Source organism: Mustela putorius, unplaced genomic scaffold (genome assembly GCF_011764305.1).
Source record: "Mustela putorius furo isolate JIRA1106 unplaced genomic scaffold, ASM1176430v1.1 tig00003845_pilon_pilon_pilon, whole genome shotgun sequence".
NCBI classification, from domain to species: Eukaryota; Metazoa; Chordata; class Mammalia; order Carnivora; family Mustelidae; genus Mustela; species Mustela putorius.
In genome coordinates, this window is record NW_025421998.1 from 59,866,505 (window position 1) to 59,881,441 (window position 14,937).

At 41.1% G+C, this 14,937-nt stretch overlaps 1 protein-coding gene across 3 annotated transcripts in view; it reads right to left on the bottom strand.

Moving 5' to 3' along the window:
- The window catches only part of CPVL (carboxypeptidase vitellogenic like), a 129,008-nt gene extending 116,863 nt beyond the window's left edge, over positions 1 to 12,145 (bottom strand). For 2 of the 3 annotated variants that reach the window (XM_045062829.1, XM_004762557.3), the window contains exon 1: positions 12,062 to 12,145. The gene's annotated coding sequence lies outside the window, so the exon portion shown is untranslated. Of the gene's footprint in view, positions 1 to 11,930; positions 12,021 to 12,061 lie in introns of those variants that run through there. The other variant, XM_004762558.3, reaches the window with a different exon arrangement.
- Positions 12,146 to 14,937: the final 2,792 nt, after the last annotated feature.

Here is a 14,937-nt window from a genome sequence, read left to right on the forward strand (position 1 = left end):
AATTAAGGGAACCTTGTAAGGTTTCTAACAAATTAATTTTTAAACTACACGACTCAGGAAGCTACTAGTAGATATTTTCCACCAAAACAATGAAGAAAACCAAGAAAGGGAAAGATAGAAATTTCATGACGAGGGGAACTAATGCAGAAGAGAAATCCAAGATGACAGCTGTGCCTGGAGAACCACCAGTGTGGGTCAGAGCAGTGAGACAGAGCAAAGATCCTCAAGAAAATAAAAAATACGCCTACCACACAGGTTTTTGTAAAAAATCCTATCTGTAAGGATACTACGGTTCTGTCCACAGCTTTGGAAGAAGTCCTGATAATGTCACAGAAAACTAGGCAATCCAAAAAGAGGAAGTTATTCTCTTGATGGAGAATATAAAACTGTACAGGAAGGCAATGCAGAGTATACTGCTCGGCTCAGCAGTGAGTCATACTTGCATAATAAAGTAAGCATCAGACACTGATTTAGCAACAACCAGATACTCCATAGCCATTTGAACAGGAATGGGGGGCAGGCAAGTTGGGACATCAGGTAAGAGTGCTAAATTCCCACGTTGATTAATAGGAAGTCCATAGAAAATATCTCAAATTGAGAAAAACACACAACTCTTAAACCAGAAAGTCAAGAAACAGACTATGCAGATTACTTAGAAATTTGGAGTTAGATAACAGAAGAAACCGATAAGAGCCAGAGGAAACCTTACAGATAAGGAAAGGGTGGGGAGTGATGGTGAAGAGGACTAAAATATTTTATGGTGAGAAGTGTAATAGGATTTGGATTTTTCACCTACATATGTGAACTATGTTGACAAAAATCAAAAGTAATCAAGAAGAACCCAAACACCCAATTTAGTATCTTCTTCCGTAAACATGTTCCTACTTCTCTATTTTCTGTCTTTGTTAGAAATATTCTCAAATATTCTCAATTCTCAAATTGCCTATATTTTAACCATATCTCTCAGGTAAACTGAGAGTCTGAACAAAGGGTGGGAATTTGGGGCACCTGGGTGGCTCAGTGGGTTAAAGCCTCTGCCTTTGGTTCGGGTCATGATCTCAGGATTGAGCCCCACATCGGGTTCTCTGCTTGGCGGAGAGCCTGCTTCCTCCTCTCTCTCTGCCTGCCTCTCTGCCTACTTGTGGTCTCTGTCTGTCAAATAAATAAACAAATAAAAATCTTTAAAAAAAAAAAATAAAAGGGGGTGGGAATTTTAAAAAAGAAAACCACAGGCTGAAAATGACATCACTTAGGCCAACTCCCCAAACTAGGGCTTAATGCATAGAAAAACTGCAGATTCAACCTCTTCCAGAAATATAGTCTTCATTAGTCAGTCAGGAATTTTCTGATGGGTACCAATGAGTCTGCCACAGGGGTCCTCTCCACCCTCCCCCTGGGAAGATGAGGTCATCTGCATGAAAGACCCTTTGCTTTTCCCCCTAAGAGAAAAATGAACAATCATTTTCTTTTACTAATAACTTTCTCGCTCCACCCTCCTATAAAAACCTTCCTTTTTTTTTTTTTTAATGGAGCCTCAGAGATTCCCCTCTACTTGCTAGATGGAACGCTGATCCAATTCAGAAATCATTTGATAATCAGTTAGATCTTTAAAAATTAAAAAAAAAAATTAAAATGGGAAAGAAAAGGAAAGGAAAGGAGAAATAGTCTCAAAACACTGAAGCTAGAAACCCTGGATTCTTTCTTGATTTATCTCTCTCCTTGCAGCGGTCCCGCAGCCAATCAATCACCAACTGAATCTCTTAGTTGTCTTTCAAATTTGCCCTCTCCTCCTTAGCACTACTCCCAAGTCCTATTCCAGGTCCTTATCACAACTGGCTTGGGCCACTGCAAATCTCTAAGCCATTCATGACCCTGACCTTAACTCCTAGTTATATGAATTTCCCCACACTCTTCATTTGCTGTTGCCTTTCCTATTTTCTCGGGCCAGGGTTTTAGACCTTTACAAACTCTGTTGCATGGCAACAGATAACCAAGACACAGGCAAGATATCAGCATAAAGTAGGAAGTGGATAAAAGGTAAGATGGAGCAGGAGAAGTCAATAGATGGCAGACTGCAGAGAGCCTGGAAGCCGTTCAGAACCTTTATCCTCTAGTGAAGAAACTACTGAGGGCTCTGTATCTTGTAAAGAATATTATGGCCATAGTGTGAGGATGGATTTAAATGAGAAGAGAGAAGGCACAGACACCAGTTAATGGAGTTTATACTAACACAGAACTAAGACGAGGAAGCCTAAATCAGGTAAAGGCAATAGTAAAAGTGTGGACGGGGCAGACTTCAAAAATAATTTGAAGGTAACATTAGCAGGACCTTGTGAATGATGGAGATATTATATGCTGAAATAGAACAGAACCTAGGATGATTCCCAGATCTGACTTACGTGGCTGCGGCAGATAGTAGTATCATTAACTAAGAACTCCCACTGATGTAGGAAAAGATGTTAGTGTTTGAAGCTGACAGCCGAGGAAGAATTCTTGAGACATCTTTGGTGCAAAAGGTGATTTTATTAAAGCACAGGTACAGGACATGTGGGCAGAAAGAGCTGCCCCGGGGTCATGAGGTGTGACCCACTGTATACTTTCAAGTTAGGAGAGAGTTAGGGATAATAAAAATCTCTAATGAATTTTGGAAGCAAGGTTTCCAGGACCTTGGAGGGAATAGCTATTGTTCAGGAAAGGTCATTTATTATTGTCTAATAAAGCCTGAGTCATGAGACCCTTCACATGTGTATATGCTTGGGGGATGATTGCCAACATGTACCTTGGGACGGGGGTTGGGGGGGGGCGATGGGATGGTAGAGATAAAGTAAGTTCCCAAAGGATTTTTTGTATGTTAAAGTAGACTTTCAAGACCCTGGGGGACTCAGATTGCCTTTTGCCCTTAGCAAAGTATTAAATCTGAGGCAGCTGAGTCCCTAGAGGAATGTCACTTTGCCTGTTTCAAGGACGTGTCAATAGACTATAGATGACAAGCAAATTTAATAATTTTTCTTCTGCCTTTGTTTCCCACATCACCACTACTCAATTTCACCATGCCTTCAACTAGCATGAGTGCATTAATGGGTGTGCATGTGTGTATGTATGGGCACGTGCATGCACTCGAGCATATGAAGGGAGGAGTAAAGAAATCTGAGCAAATGAAAATCAGTCCTTCTGGTAATCACCTAGTAATGTTCCCAACAGAACAGTGACAACATTTCTACGTGCCCAAGGCCACACTGCAGCTGCCAAATGACTGACAATCCTTTGTTCTGGGCAGTTCCTGCTTTCTTAGCGATGTATCCCCAGTCCTACTTTGTTGCTCCCACCTCCTGAACCAAGACTGCTGTAATAGTTGCTGAACTGCCTTGAACACCACATCCCCCCACCCCCACTTCCCTGATCCCTCCTTTGCCTCACTCAGCATAAGGCCAAACCTTTTAGAGGTCTTGTCCTATGTCCCCAGTCCCTTGGGTATATGTCCTCCTTTGCTGCAGGTAAGCGAATAAAATTAATTTTGCATCATAAAACTGCAAAACCCCAACACCAAGGGGAAAACATTATATTAAGCTCCTGGTGTTGGCTCACAGCCTGTATGTTTCTTGGATACTTTTTTCTCTCTCTTTTTAAAAATTCTTTCTCATGATTCTTGGTTCTTTGTTTTTTGTTTTTTTTTTTAACCTACTTATCATTTCAACCAGATATTTAACACAACACATTCCATAGTAACTTTCTCATACATATACTTTTTTTTCCCTTTTCTTTATATATATAGATATAAGCTTCAATGTAGTCCTTTTTCCCCTACTCAATACTACCTTTGTATATATACCAGTTTTAATTTCCCTTTATCTCTGGAGAGTTGAGTTCTCAAACAAAGATAACAAGATACACCCAGGAAGGACTGAAATACCCTTCCTCACCCACATGGAGAGACTATAACAACCTTCCCGCCACCTCGCCACCCCACTTTTTAATTTTATTTATTTTTTTTCTTTTTTTGTTGGTGTTTTGTTTTTGTACTTTATAAATTTTACTCTTGGGGCTCATTTTGGCTGGGGTCTTTTTTTTTTTTTTCCGTTTTTGCTGGTGACTTCTGATTGCTCTGAAACTTCCCAGGGTGCACCTTGCCTGAATAGTAGTTACTATTTTTAGCTGTATGTTCCCTCAACCACAACTTAACAGAATGACAAGGAGGAGGAATTCCCAACAAAGAAAAGACCCAAAGACAATGGCCTCTCCAGCAGTTCTGATGGATATGGATATAAGCAAGATGTCAGAAATAGACTTCAGAGTAGCAGTTATGAAGACAATAGTCAGGCTGGGGAAAACTATTAATGGCAACATAGATTTGTTAAGGGCAGAAGTGAAAGCAGATTTGGCAGAGCCTAAAAATGCTATCAATGAGACACAATCTAATCTAGATACTCTAACAGTTAGGGGAGATGATTCAGAAGAATGATTGTCGGTCTTGAAGAAAAACTGATAGAAAAGAAGAAGCAGGGGGAGGCCTGGAACAAACAGCTTAAAATCCATGAAAACAGAATTAGAGGGAGAAATGATGCCATGAAACATTCCGACGTCAGAATTACTGGGATCCCTGAGGAGGTGGGGAGACAGAGAGAGAGGACTAGAAGATATGTTTGACCAAATCATAGCCAAGAACTTCCCCAATCTGGGGAATGAAACAAGCAATTGTGTCCTAAAGGCAGAGAGGACACCCCCCAAGATCAATGAGGGCACATCAATGCCCAGACATGTAATAGTAAAACTCGCAAATCTTAGAACCAAGGAAACCATTTTAAGGGCAGTTTGGGGGAAGAGATTCCTTATGTACAGAGAAAGGACCATCAGAATAACGTCAGACTTGTCCACAGAGATGTGGCAAGACATAAAGGGATGGCAAGACATATTCAGGGCACTAAATAAGAAGAATATGCAGCCAAGAATGCTTTATCAAGCAAGGCTGTCATTCAGAAGAGATGTAGAGGTGAGAAGCTTCCAGGACCAGCAGAGACCTATTCTTTTAGAATATGTGACCAGTAGGCCGGCGCTGCAAGAAATATTAAGGGGGGGTTTCTATAAAAGAAGAAAGACCCCAAGAGTGATACAGAACAGAGATGTACAGAGATAATCCATAGAAACAAAGACTTCACAGGCAACATGATGACAATAAAATCTTATCTATCAATAATCACTCTCAACGTGAACAGCCTAAATGCTCCCATAAAATGACACAGGGTTGCAGACTGGATAAAAAGACAGGACTCACCAAATGCTGTCTACAAGAGACTCATTTTGGACCTAAAGATACATCCAGACTGGAAATGAAGGGATGGAGAACAATCTTTCCTGCCAACGGACCTCAAAAGAAAGCTGGGGCAGGATTCTCATATCAGATAAATTAGATATTAAGCTAAAGACTGTACTCAGGTACAGAAGGACACTATATCATTCTTAAAGGGTCTATCCAACAAGAAGATCTAACAGTTGTAAATATCTATGCTCCCAACATGGGAGTAGTCAACTACAAAAACCAACCATTGATCAAAATAAAGAGACTATTGATAATAATACATTAATTTGTAGGAGACCTTAATACTCCACTCTCAGCAAAAAACAGATCAACTAAGCAGAAAATCAACAAAGAAATAAGAGCTTTGAATAACACACTGGACCAGATGGACCTCATAGATATATACAGAACATTCCACCCTAAAACAACAGAATACACATTCTTCTCAAGTGTGCATGGAAACTTTCTCCAGAATAGACCACATACTGGGTCACAGATCAGGTCTCAACTGATACCAAAAGACTGAGATTATTCCCTGCATATTCTCTGACCACAATGCTTTGAAACTGGAACTCAATCACAAGAAAAGGTTTGGAAGAAATGCAAATATTTGGAAGCTAAAGACCATCCCACTCAAGAATGTTTGGGTCAATCAGGAAATCAAAGAAGAACTTAGTTAATTCATGGAAACCAATGAGAATAAAGATGTAGCAATCCAAAACCTAAGGGATATGGCAAAGGCAGTCCTAAGGGGGAAATACATAGCCATCCAAGCCTCACTCAAAAAAAAAAAAAAAAAAGAAAAGAAAAGAAAATCCCAAATATACAAACTGTCTTTACGCCTTAAAGATCTGGAGAATCAACAACGAATTAAGCCTAACTCATGCATGAGAAGGGAAATAATTAATATTAGAGCAGAGATCAATTAATTAGAAACACAGCAATATTAATTGCTGTATTAGTTAATTAATTAAAAATCCAGAAATACAGCAGAACATATTAACAAAACTAGAAACTGGTTCTTTGAAAGAGTAAGATCAATAAACCACGTCCAGACTTATCCAAAAGAAAAGAGAAAGGACCCAATTAATCAAATTATGAATGCAAGGAAAGAGATGATGACTACCACCAAGGAAATAAATACAATTATCAGAAATTATTATCAACAGCTATATGACAATAAATTAAGCAACCTGGAAGAAATAGATGCATTCTTGGAAACCTATAAACTTCCAAAACTGAAACAGGAAGAAATTGACAACCTGAATAACAATATTGAAGCAATGATCAAGAACCTCCCAAAAAACAAGAGTCCAGGGCCTAATGAATTCCCTGGGGAATTCTACCAAACATTCATCGAAGAAATAATACCCCTTCTCCTGAAGCTGTTTCAAAAAATAAGAAACAAAAGAAAAACTTCCAGACTCTTTCTATGAGGCCAGCATTACCTTGATCCCAAAACCAGGCAAAAAAAACATCAAAAAGGAGAATTTCAGACCAATATTCCTGATGAATACAGATGTCAAAATTCTCACCAAGATTCTAGCTAAGAGGATCCAACAGTACATTAAAAGGATTACACATCAGGACCAGGTGGGATTTATCCCTGGGATGCAAGGGTTGTTCAACATTTGCAAATCAATCAATGTGATAGAACACATAAATAAGAGAAGAGACAAGAACCACATGGTCCTCTCAACTGATGCAGAAAAAACATTTACAAAATACAGCATCCTTTTCTGATTAAACCTCTTCAGAGTATAGGGATAGAAGGAACATATCTCAACTTCATAAAATCCATCTATAAAAAACCCACAGCAGATATCATTCTCAATGGAGAAAAGCTGAGAGTCTTCCCACTGAGATCAGGAACACGACAAGGATTCCCACTCTCACCACTACTGTTCAACATAATACTAGAAGTCCTAGCAACAGCAATCAGACAGCAAAAAGAAATAAAATGTATTCAAATTGGAAAAGAAGAATCAAACTCATTCTGTTTGCAGGTGACATGCTCACCCAAGTCTCCATCACCAAATTACTAGAACTCATACAGCAATTCAGTAATGTGGCAGAATAAAAAATCAATGCACAGAATCAGTTGCTTTCTTATACAATAACAATGAAACTGTGGAAAGAGAAATTAAAGAATTGATTCCATTTACAATAGCACCAAAAACCATAAGATACCTGGGAATAAACCCAACCAAAGAGGTGAAGGATCTTTACTTCAGGAACTACAAAACACTCATGAAAGAAATTGAAGAAGACACAAAAAGATGGAAAAACATTCCATGCCCCTGGTTTGGAAGAATAAACATTGTTAAAATGTCTATACTGCCCAGAGCAATCTATATTTTCAATGCCATCCCAGTAAAATTACCCCTGGCATTTTTCAAAATGCTGGAACAAACAATCTTAAAATTTGTATGAACCAAAAAAGACCCTGAATCACCAAAGATATGTTGAAAAAGAAAAACAAATCTGGGGGCATCACGTTGCTTGATTTCAAGGTATATTACAAAGCTATGAACACCGAGACAATATGGTACTGGCACAAAAACGGACACATAGACCAATGAGACAGAATAGAGTGCCCAGATATGGACCCTCAACTCTATGGTCAACTAATCTTCGACAAAGCAGGAAAAAATATCCAATGGAAAAAAGACAGTCTCTGCAATGAATGGTGCTGGGAAAACTGGACAGCTATGTACAGAAGAATGAAACTGGACCATTCTCTTACACCATACACAAAGATAAACTCTAAATGGATGAAAGAACACAATGTAAGATAGGAATCCATCAAAATCCTAGAGGAGAACATAGGCAGTAACCTCTTTGACATTGGCCACAGCAACTTCTTTCAAGACATGTCTCCAAAGGCAAGGGAAACCAAAAGTGAAAATGAACTTTTGGGACTTTATCAACATAAAAAGTTTCTGCTCAGCAAAGGAAACAGTCAACAAAACAAAGAGGCAACCCACGGAATGGGAGAAGAGATTCACAAATGACACCACAGACAAAGAGTTGATATCTAAGATCTATAAAGAACTTCTCAAACACAACACCCAAAAAACAGATAAACAAGTCAAAAGTTGGGCAGAAGACATGAGCAGACACTTCTCCAAAAAAGACATACAGATGACTAACAGATACATGAAAAAGCGTTCATCATCAAGAGCCATCAGGAAGATTCAAATCAAAACCACATTGAGATACCACCTTACATCAGTTAGAATGACAAAAATTGACAAGGCAAGAAACAACACATGTTGGAGAAACTGTGGAGAAAGGGGAACACTCTTACCCTATTGGTGGGAATGCAAATTGGTGCAACCACTTTAGAAAACTGTGGGGGTTCCTCAAAAAATTAAAAATAGAGCTACCCTGTGACCCAGCAATTTCACTCCTGGATATTTATCCCAAAGATACAGATGTAATGAAAAGAAGGGCCATATGCCTCCAATGTTCACAGCAGCAACGTCCACAATAGCCAAACTGTAGTAAGAGCTGAGATGCCCTTTAACAGACAAATGGATAAAGAAGATATGGTCCACATACACGACAGAATATTACTTAGCCATCAGAAAGGATGAATACCCAACTTCTGCATCAACATGGATGGGACTGGAGGAGATTATGCTGAGTGAAGTAAGTCAAACAGAGAAAGTCAATTATCATATGGTTTCACTTATTTGTGGAACATAAGTAATAGCACAAAGGACATTAGGAAAAGAAAGGGAAAAATGAAGCGGGGGAAATTGGAGTGGGAGACGAACCATGAGAGACTATGGACTCCATGAAACAAACTGAGTGTTTTAGAAGGGAGAGGGGTGTGGGTATCAGTGAGCCTTCAGTAATGGATATTAAGGAGGGCACGTATTGGATGGAACACTGGGTATTATATGGTAACAGTGAATCATGGAACACTATATCAAAATGCTGTACTGTACAGTGACTAACATAAGACAATAAAAAAAAAAAAAAAAAGAAACAGAAACAGAATCCAGGCCAAAAAAAAAAAAAGGAAGTTTATACTTCATACTGGTTGCAGTCAGGAGGCACTGAAGGCATTTAAGGAGGGGAGTGTCTTGTGCTTTAGAAAGCTCATTCCAGCATCTGTGTTAGGCTAGAGTGGAGAGGATCTGACATCTGAGAGCTAAGTTGGGAGACTTTGCAAATGATCTGGGACAAAGTAAAGGTTGAGCTATGAACAGAACAGGTTGCAGAGAAAGAAAAAGAAGAATTGATCTCTTGGGAGCTGGGTTACCTACTCCCCCAAAGAACCATATAGTTATACCAAGATGTCTCTAGTGGTCTTTCTGAAAGATAAGTAATGGGATATGGAGTCCCAAACGAGAAAGGAGAAAGGGCTAGCCCCGGATGCCTACATAAATATTTCGACCTGTAAATAACCCTAACAGTTTAAAATGAACCACTAATTAGAATCAGAATATGTAGAAAAGGTTAAGTAACTCCCAAGGATTTGGAAAGATAAGACGCTAAGAATTTGCTCTATCAGGCCAACTGATCAAAGGACCTAAAGTTATCCCCTCCCCTCCCCATCTAACTTCCCAGGTTCTGGTTTAAAGTAATAAAAGAAAAACATATGGTTTCATGTACAAGGCTATTCCTATAATATCTCCGAGGGAAAGAAATGTCAATACTGTAGTTTCGGTTCATTTATGCTTACTAGTTGGGTTTTATGATGAAAGTACCTGATCACTGTGCTGTGAACCGAGTCCATTGCTGCTTAAATCTTTGAACTTGCAAATATCAGAAAAAGTTTAAACTCCGTTCCTATTTTTGGCCAAGGTACAGCTCTTAGCATTCTGACCAGCTTACCCTTTCTCAAATCTATGTAGATATTCATGAGTCATTCTTCAAAAGGTACCTTTCAAATTATGAGAAACTTACCTATTTCCATTCTTTTATTTATTTTTTTAAAGATTTTATTTATTTATTTGACAGAGAGAGATCATGAGTAGGCAGAGAGGCAGCCAGAGAGAGAGAGAGAGGAGGAAGCAGGCTCCTGCTGAGCAGAGAGCCCGATGCGGGACTCGATCCCAGGACCCCGAGATCATGACCTGAGCCGAAGGCAGCGGCTTAACCCACTGAGCCACCCAGGAGCCCTCCATTCTTTTAAATGTTCTTAGTTCAGCCCACGAAAACCCCACAGTATTAAACCCCTGGGAATGCTAACGTGAAATAATCCCATTTCCTTTTAAAATGAACTATACTCCTTATTAATGGGTCATTACCAATTTACCTCGGGAATTTCAGTGCTAATAAACGGGTATCTGATGTTATCTGAGGCAGTAATTAAGCTCTTCTCATCTTACTTCAGTGTATACCAATAATGTAGTCAACACTGATTCTTTCCTCTGACACATCATATGCTTTCTAAAACAAAGTCATCAACAAAATACGGTCATGCCGTTTGCTTCTTGTTTTTATTTTCTCAAGGGGTGTGAACTGGCAAGTCCTGTGGACTTGCTTAACACTCTTCTAAGTTACTTAAATCACCTATCAGTCAAAAACCACTTATTTCTCAGGCTCTAAAATCAGTCTAGAAGAACCCCATTATAAATTGGTTTATAAGCTAGCTTATAAACTAGCCATATATTTTATGAGATCACTTATGCCCTTCCAATAAACCCAACTCCCTCCCCCCACCAAAAAAAAGAATGAAACAGCTTCTTGCTAAGAACACTTGCATTACATTATAAAGAGTTACCACTGGACTTAGAGTGGCCTGGAGCACAAATCTAGAAATCCCAATCGTCCTAAGGATCTTGACAACTGTACAGACTCTCATACACCAACAAAGCCAGTGTGATCTACTTTTTCCAAAAATGTAAAAATTCCTATTTTGAACAACTTTCTTAAAAGATACAGTTCAAGTTAGCAAAATTCATCCTAGTTAATTTTTTTTCTTCCATCTCTGTTTTTACTCATCTCACACCAGAAATAGTAAAAAGTTAGTTGTCCATTTAAGAGGAGGAGAAAAAAGAACTGTCTTTAAAATAGGGAGACTGCGGCTTAGCAAACCTAAAAAATTTTGCTCAAAGTCACCAACTATCAAAATGCATTGCTGGGATTTGAATCCATAAATACACCAAAGCCTATTTTTTCCCGTGAGACCAAGCTGTCCTAAAAGGTACTGGGTGCTTCCATTTGTCTCTAAGGGTCCCACTGGCTCCTAGGAACTTCCCAGTAAGGGCTGAATCTGCTTGGCAGGGAGCTGCTTCCAGCTATCCTGTGCCCCCGTTTTCCCCTAGTCCTATATTCCAGGTCTCTCTTCTGTGCTTGCTTTCTCTCTATCAAGACAATTCTTCTTCTGTGGGGTGCTCAACTCGAAGGCATTTCCCCCTTCCCCTCTTCCACAGCACCCACAAAATCAAAACATCCCAAAGACGTGTTGAGGGAGGCAGGGGATGTGTCCCCACCTTGCATCAGGAGTAACGGGGTACCCCAAGGCTTCGCGCACCCCGGGGAAAACCCTGAACCAAGAGGTTTCCTGGCGTGCAATAAGCCCCCGTGCGACTGCCTCGGATTGTGCCAGGAGCCTTCGGGAACGTTCCCCCGGCCGGGCACACCTAGAGCCTAGCGCCAAGCCTCCCCGGCTCCCAACCTGGAAACTCCGAGCCCGCCAAGCTCTAGCTCCCGCCTTGCGCACACCGCGGCTCCGCAGACACCCGCCCGGCGCTCCCGGCGTCCCGGGACAACCTCGAGGCAGGACCCTGCGCGCCGCGTCGCACTCACCCGAGCCCGCAGGTCCGCGCAGCCGTGGCGCAGGCGGCGAGAAGTGCAGCAGCCCGGCCCCTCGCGACTACCCTGCCCAACGCCGGCTTCTGAGCGCGCCTCTCCGCGGCCCACGTGACTTAGACCTTTGGAGCCAGAGGTAGGTCCCCACCTCCCGCGCTGGCGACCCGGCCGCGCGCAGGCAGCCTCCAACCTGGAAGAAGCAGGCACCCAGAGGGGAATACTAAAAAGTAAAGGGAGAAAGGTCGGCTGCGGGCGCAGCTCTGGTGGGTTTGTTCCTTTGCGTGTTTTGATTTTCCCTCTTTCTTTTTTAAAGCTGCTCTCAGAATTTCAACATTGTATTTAAAAATCTTCCCCCTGTGCAATCTTTCCCCTCCGCGGGTGCTTGCAATCCTGGTGTTGGCAACCCGGGTGTCTGCATCTGGAAACCCAGTGGTGTTTTTCCTGCCACTGTTTAGAAAGCCCTCTTGTATTCATCACAAGTGCCCATTCCAGTCTACTGATCCTGAGAGCTCACCAAGGGCCAGCCCTGAGCCAGGTGCTTTCTCTGCAGGAGGGCCTGGGAACCTTATCTCAACTGGATAGGTTCTGTGCTAAGATTATCCCTATTCTGCAGGCGGGCAACTGAGACCTAGGTTAAGTGTCACATCTCTTGTAAGTGATAGGTATTTTGAACTTCCTTCAGGTACTGGGCACTGTACTCAGGTGCTGGGCACTTCCCTCAGGTACACAGACACCGGCGATGGGGGGCGGGCACAGGGGCTAAAAAGGTAAGGAGATTAAAAGCGCAAAGTAAGACAAAATACAGGAATGTAGTCGTTCCCACATAGGAATGTCCCCAAATGTCCTGTGATTCGGAGACGGTTACTTAGAGCACCCCGGGCAGGCCACCTGGCTTGGAATTCTGACTGTGCTACTTGGCTACTAGTTCTGATCCATTATTTTTAAAGATAATCAAACAAGACCACCCTGCTCCTTTGTCGGGTGACTTGGCTGCTCTTCCCATCAAGAGGTAGAGTCTGTTTTCAGCGGTCCCATTAACTAAGAGCTGCCCTTGTGACTGGTTTTGACTGATAGAATGTGGGCAAACGCTGGTTGCATCCCAGAAATCAAAACGCCTTGCATCTTCTGTTTCGAGGCTGCTGCCTTGTGACCACCGTGCAAGAAGCCAGCATGGCTCCTGGAGAGTGAGAGGTCACACGCAGGAGACAGAACATTCCAGAGAGAGCAGCACCCCCTGAGAGACCAGTAAGAGAAGTCAGAGGATTCCAGCTCAACCTCTCCACTAGCCTAGTGGATGAGTGAGCCCTGGCAGAAATCAGCAGCAGAATGGCCCAGCCAGTCCACTGTGCTGGAGAAAAAACCAATTCATTGTTATTTTAAGACATTGACATTTTGGGTGGTTTGTTATGCAACTTAAGCTAACTATAGCACTAATTTTGTAAGCTGGAACAAATTAGTTAATGTCACCAAGTCTCAGTTTTCTGGAAAAGCAATCTGGGGAATCCTGGGCACTCAGAACAAGGTTTGGGGAGGAATAGATTTGCTGCAGAGGACATCCAATGGCCTTAGTCCCATGGATGCCTCACTCTGTGTGGAAGACAGCCAGTGGAGGGCCAAAGGGGGCCCTCTAAATTTTGGACCTTAAGTCAAGGACAGCTACTGGTCAAGGAATACCTTTGCCCAATATGGAGCCACTTATGTGAAAACCAAACTGAATTTTATAGTAAATAGAAGATGAATCATACTTGAGCATATGTCTTCAAAAACGGGGTGTCACCAAAGTTTTATTGCAGTTTTAATAACTTCAGAGGTATAAATGATGCAGCTTTCAAAACCATCACTTGAAAGTTTACCACACTTACTCAGTTTTGTGAATTTTGAGTAACACATTTTTCAGTTTTAATTTTTGTTTCATTTCCCCTGAGTGAGAAATGGCACAAGTTAATTAAAAGAAAAAATTACATCTATTAAAATAATTAAAACTTAGAGTCAAAAGAAGTAAACTTTCAAATGACAATTTTGTAAGCTTGTGGCATTTATACTTCTGAGGTTATTATAACTTAAAATTGCACTAAGATATTTGAATCACCCTATATTTGAGTTTGTGGTATATCAGGTTTGGCATTAGGTACTGAAGCTTAGATTTAAAAAAAAAAAAAAAAAAAAGGAAGAAAGAAGTGGTCTTCTTTAGAAACTTGAAGTTAGTTGGAGAGAGGAGCCACTTAACTTGACCCCGTAATGCAGTATGATAAGAGCTAACTGGAGTCTATACAAATTACTGTCCATACAGAGAACATGGACCAAGTGACTCTGGCTAAGGAGCCAGGTGACCTGAGGTGACATGAAGCCGAGCATTAAAAATTAATAGACATTGCAGAGAAAGGGAGTAACACAAGCAAAGAACATAACCACGTGTTAATTGATTCTGTGTTCTGGGAATGATTGACTGTTCAGGACTCCTGGATGTACTCAGGTTGGGTTAGCAGCTGGCTAAAACAGAGATACAGAAATCAGAGTGGGGAAAGCTCGAATGTCAAGCTACAAAGACTGATGTCATTCCATTAGTAGATTGAGAAATCAACTTTTTTAATGAAATAAGATAGAACAGAATAGAACGGGTATCTTAGTTTCCGAGGGCTATAGCAAAGTACTAATAACTGGGTGGTTATAAACAGTAGAAATTTATTGTTTCATGGTTCTGGAGGCTGGCGGTCTGAATTAAGGTGTCTGCAGGGCCATGCTCCCTCTGAAACCTGTAAGGGAAGGATTCTTCTTCCCTCCTCCAGCTTCTAATAGTCCCAGGGGCTCAGTGGTTTATGGCAACATAATTCCCATCTGTGCCTCTGTCTTCAAGGATGTCCCCATGTCTCTTC